The following is an 11,907-nucleotide window of genomic DNA, read 5'->3' as shown; positions in this document are numbered from 1 at the left end:
TATTCCGAGATGAAGCGAAGCCCGTTAAATAAATATTTTCCATGGGGTGGAAATATTGCAATTTTGTGATGTTGGGCCTTGGATTCCATACTACTAAACAGAAATCTCAGCCCAAAATAAGATTTCATCTGAGCTCTGATATTGCAACATAGATTAAGTACTGGGGAGTTTGGATAGTGATGTCTCAGTGGTCGAAGTGATGTATCAAAGATGCTCTTGTTTTTTCGTTCGTTTTGCACACGGACAAGGATTGTCTGCCCTCCTTGTTTCCATGCCCTCCCATGCCCTCCTGTTTGTGTGGTCACGGTTAAGCCACGTCAACATTTTATATTACTATTCATTTTTGTCTTATTATCTATATAAAAAAACAATATAAAATGTTGAAGTGGCTTAACCATGACCACACAAAACAGGAGGGCACAGAAGGGTACCGAAACAAGGAGGGCAGACAATCCTTGTCCTTTGCACACACCCATAAAATAGGTAAAATGGAAATTCTGCTGTCCTTGCCTACCATTCTTGTGACATTGACAAACAGGTTTTTACCTTCTGTATATTCACACTGGAGTTTGCATTTTCCCGTCGAAGTCCTCGATTGAACGGTCCAGTCTAACGGCCTAGTCACTTGTCCATGCATGCCCCATACGCAGGCACAGGCATGTGGTTGCTTTGGCAGACATTTTGGTATGAAGATTGCAACTTCACATTCACAGTATTCATCACATCTCCTGCAACTACTTCTGTAAGATTGTAACTTTCACAGTATAGTGGCTGCCTAATCAGGGCGCTGCATTCAATTACTGTTCCTACATTGTAATTAAAATTAGAGGACGGACATGGATAAGATGGATTTCCAGTCCGTGAATGGACGTGATGGTGATGGTTGAGAAGGATGGCTCGTGCGCGCCTGCCAGCAACGGAGGAAGATAACCCCACAAAATTGATAAGTTTGCAGAAACTGATCCATGGAAAAGGACTTTTTGGGGACCATATTTGGTCGCGGAGCTGGCATCGTAGTAATTAGTGTATTTGTCGTTAGAGCTGCCATAACTACATGCACCTAAACAGTGACCTTGCTGATCAGTTGCTAAGCCAACAAAATCTTCAACATGCCCGGCGGTAAAGTGAGGATGGGCGTAAAATCGTCCTAGTTTACTTAACATGCAACAATTTGCAAGTGATTGCGCAAATCCTTAATATGACATTTTGTCTAATGAGAGATCACTTTCTAGATGGGTTAAGAGCGGCTTATGAGCTATGACAGCCAAAAGTGCTTCTGATTGCAATTGATAGAAAAACTTAGAAGCGTTTTTTATTTATAGCACTTTCTGGAAAAACGTCAATCAAAGACTTCTTCAAGCAGCGCATAAGCACTTGGATTTTTAATAAGAAATTTCATCATGTACATAATAAAGCACTTTGAACATAAGTGATGATGAACATAAGTGCTTTCTGGATAAGCAATCCCGTACATGAGAATGTTTCTAACTATATGCTATTGAAGCTAATTGATGAAATGGGGATCAGATGCTCTACCACAATGCTAAAGCTATGCATTTATACATTCATTCATTCTTCTAGTTGGTTTTGGCAGAAGGGTAGTGAACATAAGTGGTCCACTATTGGACCATGTCTGATCTACAACCAAGAGGACCAACACTGTCCCTCTGTCTCTTTGGGTTTTAACCTTTGTGACCTCTTTCTGATAGCCTAACGAATCATATGGATTCTTAAGTAGGTTGACTTTTAACATGCTTATGCTAACACACATGGGAAGATGAACTCCCAACTTGAGTTGGAATCAAATTTACACTAGTTGTAATTTCTTTTCACCAATTAATGTCTTTTTGACAAAGTGCTTTTCTGGATTAACATGTTATACTATCATGGCTAACTAGAGTAAAGCTTGTATCTAAGAATATATGTTATGTTGTTAGACAATGAATATTGATTGTAAGAATTCACCTCCTATACATTTAAAAAAACAAAGATAGAAATAAAAGAACCGATTTTTGCACATTATTTTTTGCAATCCCCTTCTTAATCACGGTCCTTGATTGTTTTTTATTTTTATTTTTAACAAACAATATTATCATCTACACTAAGAGGGAGGGGGATGAATTTAGCCTCACAATGGGCTAGCAATAGTGTGGTTCAATATTGCATTTGGTGAGAATCGAAACCAAGAGCTCTCACATATAAGTGAAGAAGAATATCACTAAACCGTAGTACTAAGTGGCTGGTCCTTGATTGTTTTGACTTGTTTACTTGAGTGGTAAAAAAAAGTGTGTGCAAAAAATGAAAAAGGATGTCGAAAATAATTTCCTGATTAATAATATTTATCTTAGTGAAATGACGCGTGCATAAATCGTTTCAAGCTAAATTTTCTTTTAAACAAAATAAAGCGAGAATAAGGTTTTTGTTGTAGTCATATTTAGAATATGAATGTGATTGTGTAAATCCTAGTGTATCTAGGGATATCTTTGAATATTCCATTTGGTAGTTAATATCCTATTAGAGTTGTAATCCTAAAAGGGTAAAGATTTAATCTATCATACTACTATAAATAAAAGCACAAAAGGGTGATACAACACACACCTCACAATTAAATCTCTTTCCTTTATCTCTTGTTGCCGCCGGCCTCCCCTCTCTATTCCGTTATAATAGTTCAGTCAAATAGGCCTACAATGCGTTATCAACACACTCTTACCAGAAGCTAAGAAGCTGAAGGATCATAGGAGGAGGCTTTCTTCTACAAAATTCAAAGGCTTTTGTTTGTTTTCTGCCAATCAAGTACACTTAAAATAGAGTAAGGTATTTGAAACGTCCATGAAGCATGAAAACATTCCCCATGATGCATGAACCCCCTATATTTATATTTTCCTTCCGATATATAAATTGTATATGTATATATATATATATATATATATATATATATATATATATATATATATATATGTTTATGCATTACGCAATTATATTGCTATGTGGAATTTGTGAGTCAAAGCATATAGATAAATTAGAAATAATTTATGGTTTTTCAAACCCTAAAGATGTCAAAAAAAAAAAAAATATGGGAATTATGCGGCACGGCCAGCACCGATTGGGTTGCCTTGGCTTGCAGCCCAACACCGTGGCGCAAATTATGGAATGGCGTCGTTTGATGCCTTGGACCATATGGCAGCAATCTTTTGGGCTTTGCTACGTCTACTCGAACACACCAAGTCTTCGGCCTGATAGGGTTACACGGGTCTGAAGCCCCCAACCCAAACTTAGAAAGCCTACAACTCTTCTTGGCCCTGTCCAGCGCGTCCGTGGCCTAACTCTTGCAGCCCAGAATTGTTGGGCCTTTATTGACCCATACCCAGGCCTACTCGTAGCAGCCCATTGCTTGCAGGGCTTTGTTCCAGCATTTTGCCTACTCGCCCGCAACTTTTACTGCTGGGCTTAACTTGCCCCAACCCAAAACCCGACCCCAGCTTTGGCTGGGGTTCGCGAGCGCTAACCTGTAAGCCAACCTTTGGTTGGGCCTGCTCTCGCGCCCCGTTTTGGGCCTGCTCCCGCGCCTCGTTTTGGGCCTAAACCAGTAGCTTTTGCTGCTGGGCTTACCTAGACCTTACGGTCCGAGGTCCAATAGCCTGCAGCCAAACTGTAGAGCCTATCTCCGCGTTGTTAGCAGCCCATTTTTGGCTGGCCGCATTATTTTTTCAACCCAATGCCAATTTTTTGGCATTCATGCGTTATAAATCATGCCAAAATATTTTTTTTTTGGGTACTTTGGTTTACGCTAAGTAATTCTAATTTAATTATCATTTGGTTTATCACCAACCGAAGCCTATATGACCCGTATGTCATTATTTTTCTTCCACGATCGACCATGTTTGGTCCTGATCTATTGAATTAATTAAAAGTGACATGCAATCCATTAATCTGATAATTAATCCAAAAGTATTAACCTGAAGATCACTTTTGGACATTAACGATTCAATAATTTATTTCTATACTTTGAACCGTAGACATCATTTCGTAGTCTCGAAACTCTCACACTTGAGTTCCCGAAGCAACTCAAATCCACTACACTTAAATCAGCTATTGCATTTTGTGTTCTTGCAGGAACCTTTCCTTTATGAACTAATCATTCATAAAACTAAATTGAACCTGTAGTTTCATATTTAGTGTCTTTGAACCCCGAAGTTTTCATTCAAAACTTACCACATGAAACCTGTAGCTTTCATGCTTAAATTAAACCAATACATATCTATAGAACTCGAATGTTCTATGATGTATGTCTATGGATTACCATATGACTAACCACGTTTTGTTGTATCCTCCATATTAGGGATATGTCAAATTTAAACAAGCTCGATTTAGCCGTTCTGGAAGTATTTGGAAGAAACTACCTGAAGTGAGTTCAAGAAGTGAAACTTCATCTTACTACAAAGGGTATTAAAGCCACCATCGAGGCACCTATCGATGACAAATCCGTCGATGAAGCTCCGAAAGCTACTGTAATGATCTTCATTTGAAGACACATCCATGATGCACTGCAAACCGAGTACCTTGCTGAGGAGGACCCACACACCCTCTAGCTTACTCTGGCCGACCGTTTCGATCACCAGAAAGACATTTACTTGCCTGAAGCAAGACACGACTAGCAACATCTACGCTTCCAAGACTTTAAGTCCGTGAATGAATACAACTCTGAAGTTTGTCAAATCCAATCACTACTTAAGTTCTGTAAAGTGGACTTAACAGAAGCAGATCTTCTGAAGAAGACCTATTCGACCTTCCAAGCCATTAATATTGTCTTGCAGCAACAATATAGGGCACATAAGTTCACCAAATTTTCGGATTTGATCTCTGTTTTACTTCTCACTGAAAAGAAAAACCAGCTTTTGATGAAAAATTATCAAACTCGACCCAATAGCTTGAACGTCGCACCCGAAGCGCATACGACCAATTATAACAGCCACAAATGACAAAAAAATCATCGTGGCCATGGTAATGGGCAGCAAGCCCAACCACGAGCCCAAGGCCTACCTAAGGGAGGAAATTTGACCTAAAAGTGTCAACCCCTTACCCCTAAGGCCCTAAACTTCAAGAACAAGGGAAAAGCTACCGTTCAATGGGTTTCCACTGAAATGAACATGCGCTACTACAGTGGATCAAAGGATCATTGGTCACGCGTATGCAAAGCTACCCCCAAGACCATTGCCAAATATCATTCCCCGTCGTGAGTCTAACTTTGCCTATGTGGAACATCCCGAAGATGCTATTACATTCATGGAGATATCAGATTTTCAGGAGGCATCAACTCCTAGGACGAATAAGTTTTACTCTTCTAGACATGTTTTTAGTGTGTTTTTTTTTTACCCCTAGTGGCCGGACCCTCCCTAATTTTTAGGTTTATGGTTTAGTTTTTGGACAATTTTTCTAATTATTTGGAATAATTTGTTTGATTTTGGTTTGTTTTGAATTATGGATAATTATTTTATGGATATTATTTCTTGAATTGATTAATTGAATGAATGTAATTATATATATGCATGTGACAAATTCAATCAATTTATTTCTAGGTATATCTAGTGGGGAAGTTAGTTGTCTGGCTGATAGTGCTACCACGCACACCATATTACGCGAGTGACACTATTTTACTAACTTCGTACCTAAGAAAGCACCTCTGACAACTCTCTCAGACTCATCCAACCTAATTGAAGGATATGGAAAGGACCGTATCATGTTGTCTAATGGTACTGTCTTAACCATTAAAGAGGCCCTCTATTTTCCACGTTCTGGAAGAACGTATATGAGTTTTAGAGATATTCGAGATAATCAATATCATATTGAAACCACTGAAGATAATGGATATGAATTTTTTTGTATCACTTCTTATGAGTATGGCCAGAAGCATCTTTATGAGAACATGGAACTTTTCCAGAGTGGATTGTACATCACAATTATTCGCGGTATATAAGCCCATCATGTGGCCGACCCTATGCTTGAGTTTCAGAGCACTTTGCTGCTTTGACATGACAATATAGGACATTCTAAACGTGACATGATGCGCCGTATCCTTAAATCATCACATGGGCATCACTTACCTCCCTACGTTGGATTTCCACCATGCAAAGCGTGTTCTTTAGGGAAGTGGAATACTCAACTCTCAATTACAAATATTATTCACAACTTTCCTTAGTTTCTTTAGAGGATTCAAGGGAATATTTGTAGACTTATCCAACCAATATACGGACCATTTAGATACTTTATGGTGTTGGTTGATGCATCAACACGATGGTCACATGTTTTCTTATTGTCCACACACAACGCTGCATTTGCAAAACTCATAGCACAAATTATTAAGCTTAGGGCTCACCACCCGGATTATCCGATCAAGTCGATTTGACTGAATAATGCTGGAGAGTTTACGTCACAAACTTTTGACAACTATTGCATGTCAGTTAGGATTCAAGTCGAACATCTTGTACCCCATGTTCACATCCAAAATGGGCTAGCAGAAGCTTTCAATTGATAGCTCGGACTTTGGTTATGCGAACCAAACTACCGGTATCTACCTGGGGCTATGCAATATTGCACACAACTATGTTTGTTCGCTTGAGGCCCACCGCTACCTAACCTCATTCACCGTTACAATTGGTTATTGGATATGAGCTTGACGTCTCATATTTATATGTGTTTGGGTGCACAGTTTATATGCCAATAGCCCCGCCACTACATACCAAAATGGGTCCTGAGAGAAAAATGGGAATCTATGTCTGTTATGATTCACCATCAATTATTCACTATTTAGAGCCCTTGACAAGAGATCTCTTTACCGTACGTTTTGCAGATTGTCACTTTGAGACAGTTTTCCTGTCGTTAGGGGAGATAAGCATGCTAACGTTCTTGGAGAACGCCGCGAATTGTCGTGGTATGTTCCTACTATGTCTCATTTAGATCTCGCAATGCCCAGTCTGAAACTGAGGTGCGACGAATTATAGATTTTCAGAGCATTGCTCAAAGCATGCCAGATGTTTTTACTGATCTAGCTAAGTGACAAGATCACATATACCTGTTGCAAACTCACCTACAAGGATATACGTACCTCAAGTATGCTGTAATATTGCCTGGGAAAGACGAACCATCCCCGAAGATGGGGAGGCTGCCTCTTCCACATAACCTGGTACATTAGCGGCTAGCCAATCATCTGCTTCGACCCTAAAGCGTGGTAGACCCATTGGTTCAAAGGATTCATAACCTCGAAAGAGAAAAACGGCACAAACTAGTGACCTTAGTTTGAATCTGACAATCACTCACTCATCTGTTCCAAAGCATGAGGTTATTCTAGATTACGGTGATGTCTTAGATGAGACAACTCGATCTCCAGAGAATCGTGAGATTTCGGACCACTACACAGTATTGGATGAGGTTTGGAATCGGAATAAGATGATCGTTAACAATGCATTTGCGTACACAGTAGCTACTGACATCATGCTTAGCGATGACATTGAACCATGTTCTATTGATGAATGCTGATGTAGAACAAATTGGTCAAACTAGAAACAAGCAATCCAGGTCGAGCTCGATTCACTTGCGAAATGTAAGGTGTTTGGACCTATAGCTCATACTCTACCACATGTAAAGCCTATGGGCTACAAGTGGGTTTTCATATGTAATGAGAAAAATAAAATAGTGTGATACAAAGCACGCCTCGTAGTGCAAGGCTTCTCGTAGTGCCCTGGGATTGATTACGAGGATATGTATTCCCTCGTAATGGACGTCATAATGTTCTGCTACCTTATCAGTTTGGTGGTTTTTGAAAAACTGAATATGCAGCTTATGGACGTGGTAACCGCTTATCTCTATGGGGGGATCTAGATACATAAATCTACATGAAAGTTCTAGAAGGACTTCCATTGACTGGTTTAAATAGTTCTAGACCACGAAACACTTTCTCTATTAGATTGAGGAGATCACTCTATGGATGGAAACATTCCGGGCGGATGTGGTATAACCGTCTGAGTAAGTATTTGACAAGTCAGGGTTAAGTGAACAATGAATTATGCCCATGCGTGTTTATAAAGAAATCACATTTCATATTTACAATCATTGCAGTATATGTTGACAACATGAACCTCATCGGAACTCCCGCAGAGCTTGAAGAAATTGCCGTTCACTTGAAATCGGAATTTGAGATGAAAGATTTTGGGATAAATCTATATTGTCTCGACCTGGAGATCGAGCATTGTTATGATGGAATCCTAGTACATCAATTGAACTACTCCCAAAATGTGTTGCGATGTTTTAATGAAGATAAAGTGAAGCCTTTGAGTTCTCCTATAGTCATTCAGACTCTAGATGCTAAACAAGATCCCTTCCATCCCAAGGAGGATGAGGAAGAGATTTTGGAGCCTGGAGTTCCATACCTAAGTGCAATTGAGGTTTTATTGTATTTGGCTCAATGCACTAGACTTGACATCTCATTCGCTATTAATCTTTTGGCTAGATACAACAATGCGCCCACATGCAGACAATGGAATGGTGTTAAAGAAATTTTCCGCTACCTTAAGGGAACGACAGATTTGGGCCTGTTCTACCCTCACGAATCCTTAAGATGAGCCACCGCCCCCCTCGGTTCTTGGGTTGATTCCCGCCTTGTTGGTTACGCAGATGCTGGATATCTGTCTGACCCACATAAGGCATGTTCACAAATGGGCTATGTCTTTACCGTTGGAGACACCGTTATATCTTGGAAGTTTACCAAGCAAATGCTAGTTGTGACTTCTTCAAACCATGCTGAGATCTTCGCCCTGCATGAAGCATCGTGTGAGTACTTTTGGTTGAGAGCAATCATGGAACATATTCGAAGCACTGGTGGTCTTACTTCCATCGTTGACCTTCCTACGATGATCTTTGAAGACAATGCAGCATGTATCGAGCAATTAAAAAAAGGATGCATCAAGGGAGACAACACCAAGCACATAGCGCCGAAGTTCTTTTCTCACCAACAACAACAACATCAAAACATTGAAGTCAAGTAAATCTGTTCCCAGGACAACCTGGTTGATCTCTTTACCAAGTCATTGCCTAAGTCTACTTTTCAGAAGCTCGTCCAAGGAATCGGTATGCTTAAATTATCTGAGTTGAATTGCTTGTAGTTATTTTATTTGGAAGTTATGTCTAACTTAGGGGGAGTATCCTGAAGCATACTCACTTGATCTTAATGTACTCTTTTTCCTATGATTAGGAGCATTTTTCCCACTGGGTTTTTGCCACCTAACGAAGTTTTGATGAGGCACCCATCCTGGAATGATCATACTCTGTTGAGTTCATTACTTTCGTCATGTTTGACGTTTGTTTTAGACATTATGCATACTTCTCACTTTTCTCCTTAGTCTATGGGTTTTCACCTGCCTTAGGTTTTACCATAGCGAGGTTTTGTGAGTTTTACTACCAATGCATACTTTCTTTAAATTTGAGACTCGTATTCGCCCGTTGTGCCGCCGGTTTCATCAACTGTTCTACCTTATTTGCTGAAGATCTGATGCGATGTTTTGTTTGAGTATTTACACACTCACGGGGGAGTGTTACAGTCATATTTAGAATATGAATGTAATTGTGTAAATCCTAGTGTATCTAGGGATATCTTTGAATATTCCCTTTTAGTGGTTAATATCCTATTAGAGTTGTAATCCTAAAATGATAAGGATTTAACTTATCCTACTACTATAAATAAAGGCACAATGGGGTGATACAATACATACCTCACAATTAAATCTCTCTCATCGCTCTCTTATTGCCATTGGCCTCCCCTTCTCTATTCTCTTAGAATAGTTCAGTCAAATAAACCTACAATGATTTTTTTATTTTTTATTTTTGTAACACTCAAATTATAAGATGAATCACTTGAAAACAAATATGCCACACAGACAGAGAAACAAAATTTTATATTATCGTAATTTTACTTCAGCAAAATGATTATTTATTCTTGAAGTGGTAGGTTCACTACTAAAAGTCTAAAACCAAACCATTAAAAAAAATTGAACGATGAACGCCGTGGGGATTATAATTTCTATAAAAGATTAAACCAAAACAGAAAAAGGTGTAAAATGTAGGGTAAGAGATGTGAGAACTGCTGTGAATGCTGTCCTCCCACGGTCCCACTAGAAAGTGGTTGAGCCACTGAGCTCAAATGAGATCAAATGAGATGGTGTCCTTAATTGGTATATATGCACTTTAAATGGTGGATAAGCAAGTTAAGGCCTCAAGAGTCAAAACCAATATCAATATCTTCCACATATTCTCAGCTACCAAAAGGTTGGTTTTTCAATATCTGCACTCAAATTAATCTTACTTTAGCTCATGATAGCGCATACCCTTAGGGTTAGCCAAATTAAGCGGCCAATGATGTTAAATAATGAGTTATGATTATGATAAGTTCTAAATTCGATTCTTTTCAATATAATCGTAAAATGTTTTTAAATGGCACGTAACCATAATCAATAGCGCCGAACGAGGGTTAGGACCACTATTACTGAGAGAAAATAAAATTTAGTTTCTTTTGATGTATATGATGTTGTAATACTATAAAATCAAAGCTTTCCTAACTAAGCCCCACAAAAGAAGTATTAGTTGTCACAAAAATGGGATATTGGTTTAGATGAGCTTCCATGAATAGTCAATTTCTTATTTGGATCGGTCTTCCTTGCCTAATGACCCTTTAGTAACAAGTGACACTGTGACAACAACCAAAATCAACACAAATCTTTTAATTTGACAAGGTTTCATTTTTTTTCTTTTGCGATTTCCACTCTAGCGCTCTAAATAAAAATCCATTTGCATAGTTAAATGATCGTCTTATACATAGAGGATAGCATTTTGATACGTTAACTGCATTCATGAAACTAGGGTATAAGAGGATAATGCTTTCTTGTAAGCTGTCATATAAATAGAATATGTTGCTGGTTAGACAATGAATTTGGGTCGATCGCATGCACGAGATCCTATATATATAGCTATGTCAATATGTAAAACTAATTCCCTTCAAAATTTTCACCACCTGCGTATGGAATATTATCTAAAAAAATCTAAAAGGGATGACCATTTTGTGGTTTTTTCTCATCCTACATATATATTTTCAAGTTGCTTGATCAATCCACTAAATCAAAAAGTTGGGTTCTTTCATTTTCTTTTCTTTTATGAATTGTCTATACATACATACATACATACTCAGTACCGGTGAGTGGTGAGTGGTGAGATTCAATTATACATACATACATACATATATGTATGTATGTATGTATGTATGTTATATATATGTATGTATGTATGTATGTTATATATATTTATGTATGTATATACAGCTTCGCAGTCAGTGTGTTCCTAGACCAAATCTATAATTGAATCTCACCACTCACCGGTACTGAGTGGTGGAGAAGGGATTAGATAAAGTTTACTTGCATGTGCTGCATGCTTTTTCCCTTCTTTTTTTCCCTCAGTCTGCATCAACATCTTCATCAGCAAATGTTACAGTTCTTTTTTCTTTTTATGTTTTTGCTTTCGACCTCACCTCTCAATCTTCAGTATCTTTCACAGTTACACTACTGCTACATACTGATGAGCTCAAAATTTTATGGTGGGTCTCGGCCATCTTGCTCCCTGTATAAATTTGGGACCGCTACCTTGCTCCTCAGATCAACCTCAAATACAAAAGAAGGGCCACGTTATATAGGACCATCTCGTGATTTTTTTGCGGGTTTTGGATTTAGACTTTGGAGTAAGAATTGTACAATGTGAGTTCCGAGTTCTTTTTCTGTCACAGAGGCTTAGTCAAATTGGTTTTAACAATGACCTCGTCTTCATCAATTTGAATTCCTTTTTTCGTTGTTTAGATTCATTTAGCATAAAAGA

Source organism: Malus domestica, chromosome 02, assembly GCF_042453785.1.
Source record: "Malus domestica chromosome 02, GDT2T_hap1".
Taxonomy (NCBI): domain Eukaryota; kingdom Viridiplantae; phylum Streptophyta; class Magnoliopsida; order Rosales; family Rosaceae; genus Malus; species Malus domestica.
The sequence above is the reverse complement of the archived record's forward strand: the minus strand, read 5'-3'. Positions refer to the sequence as shown.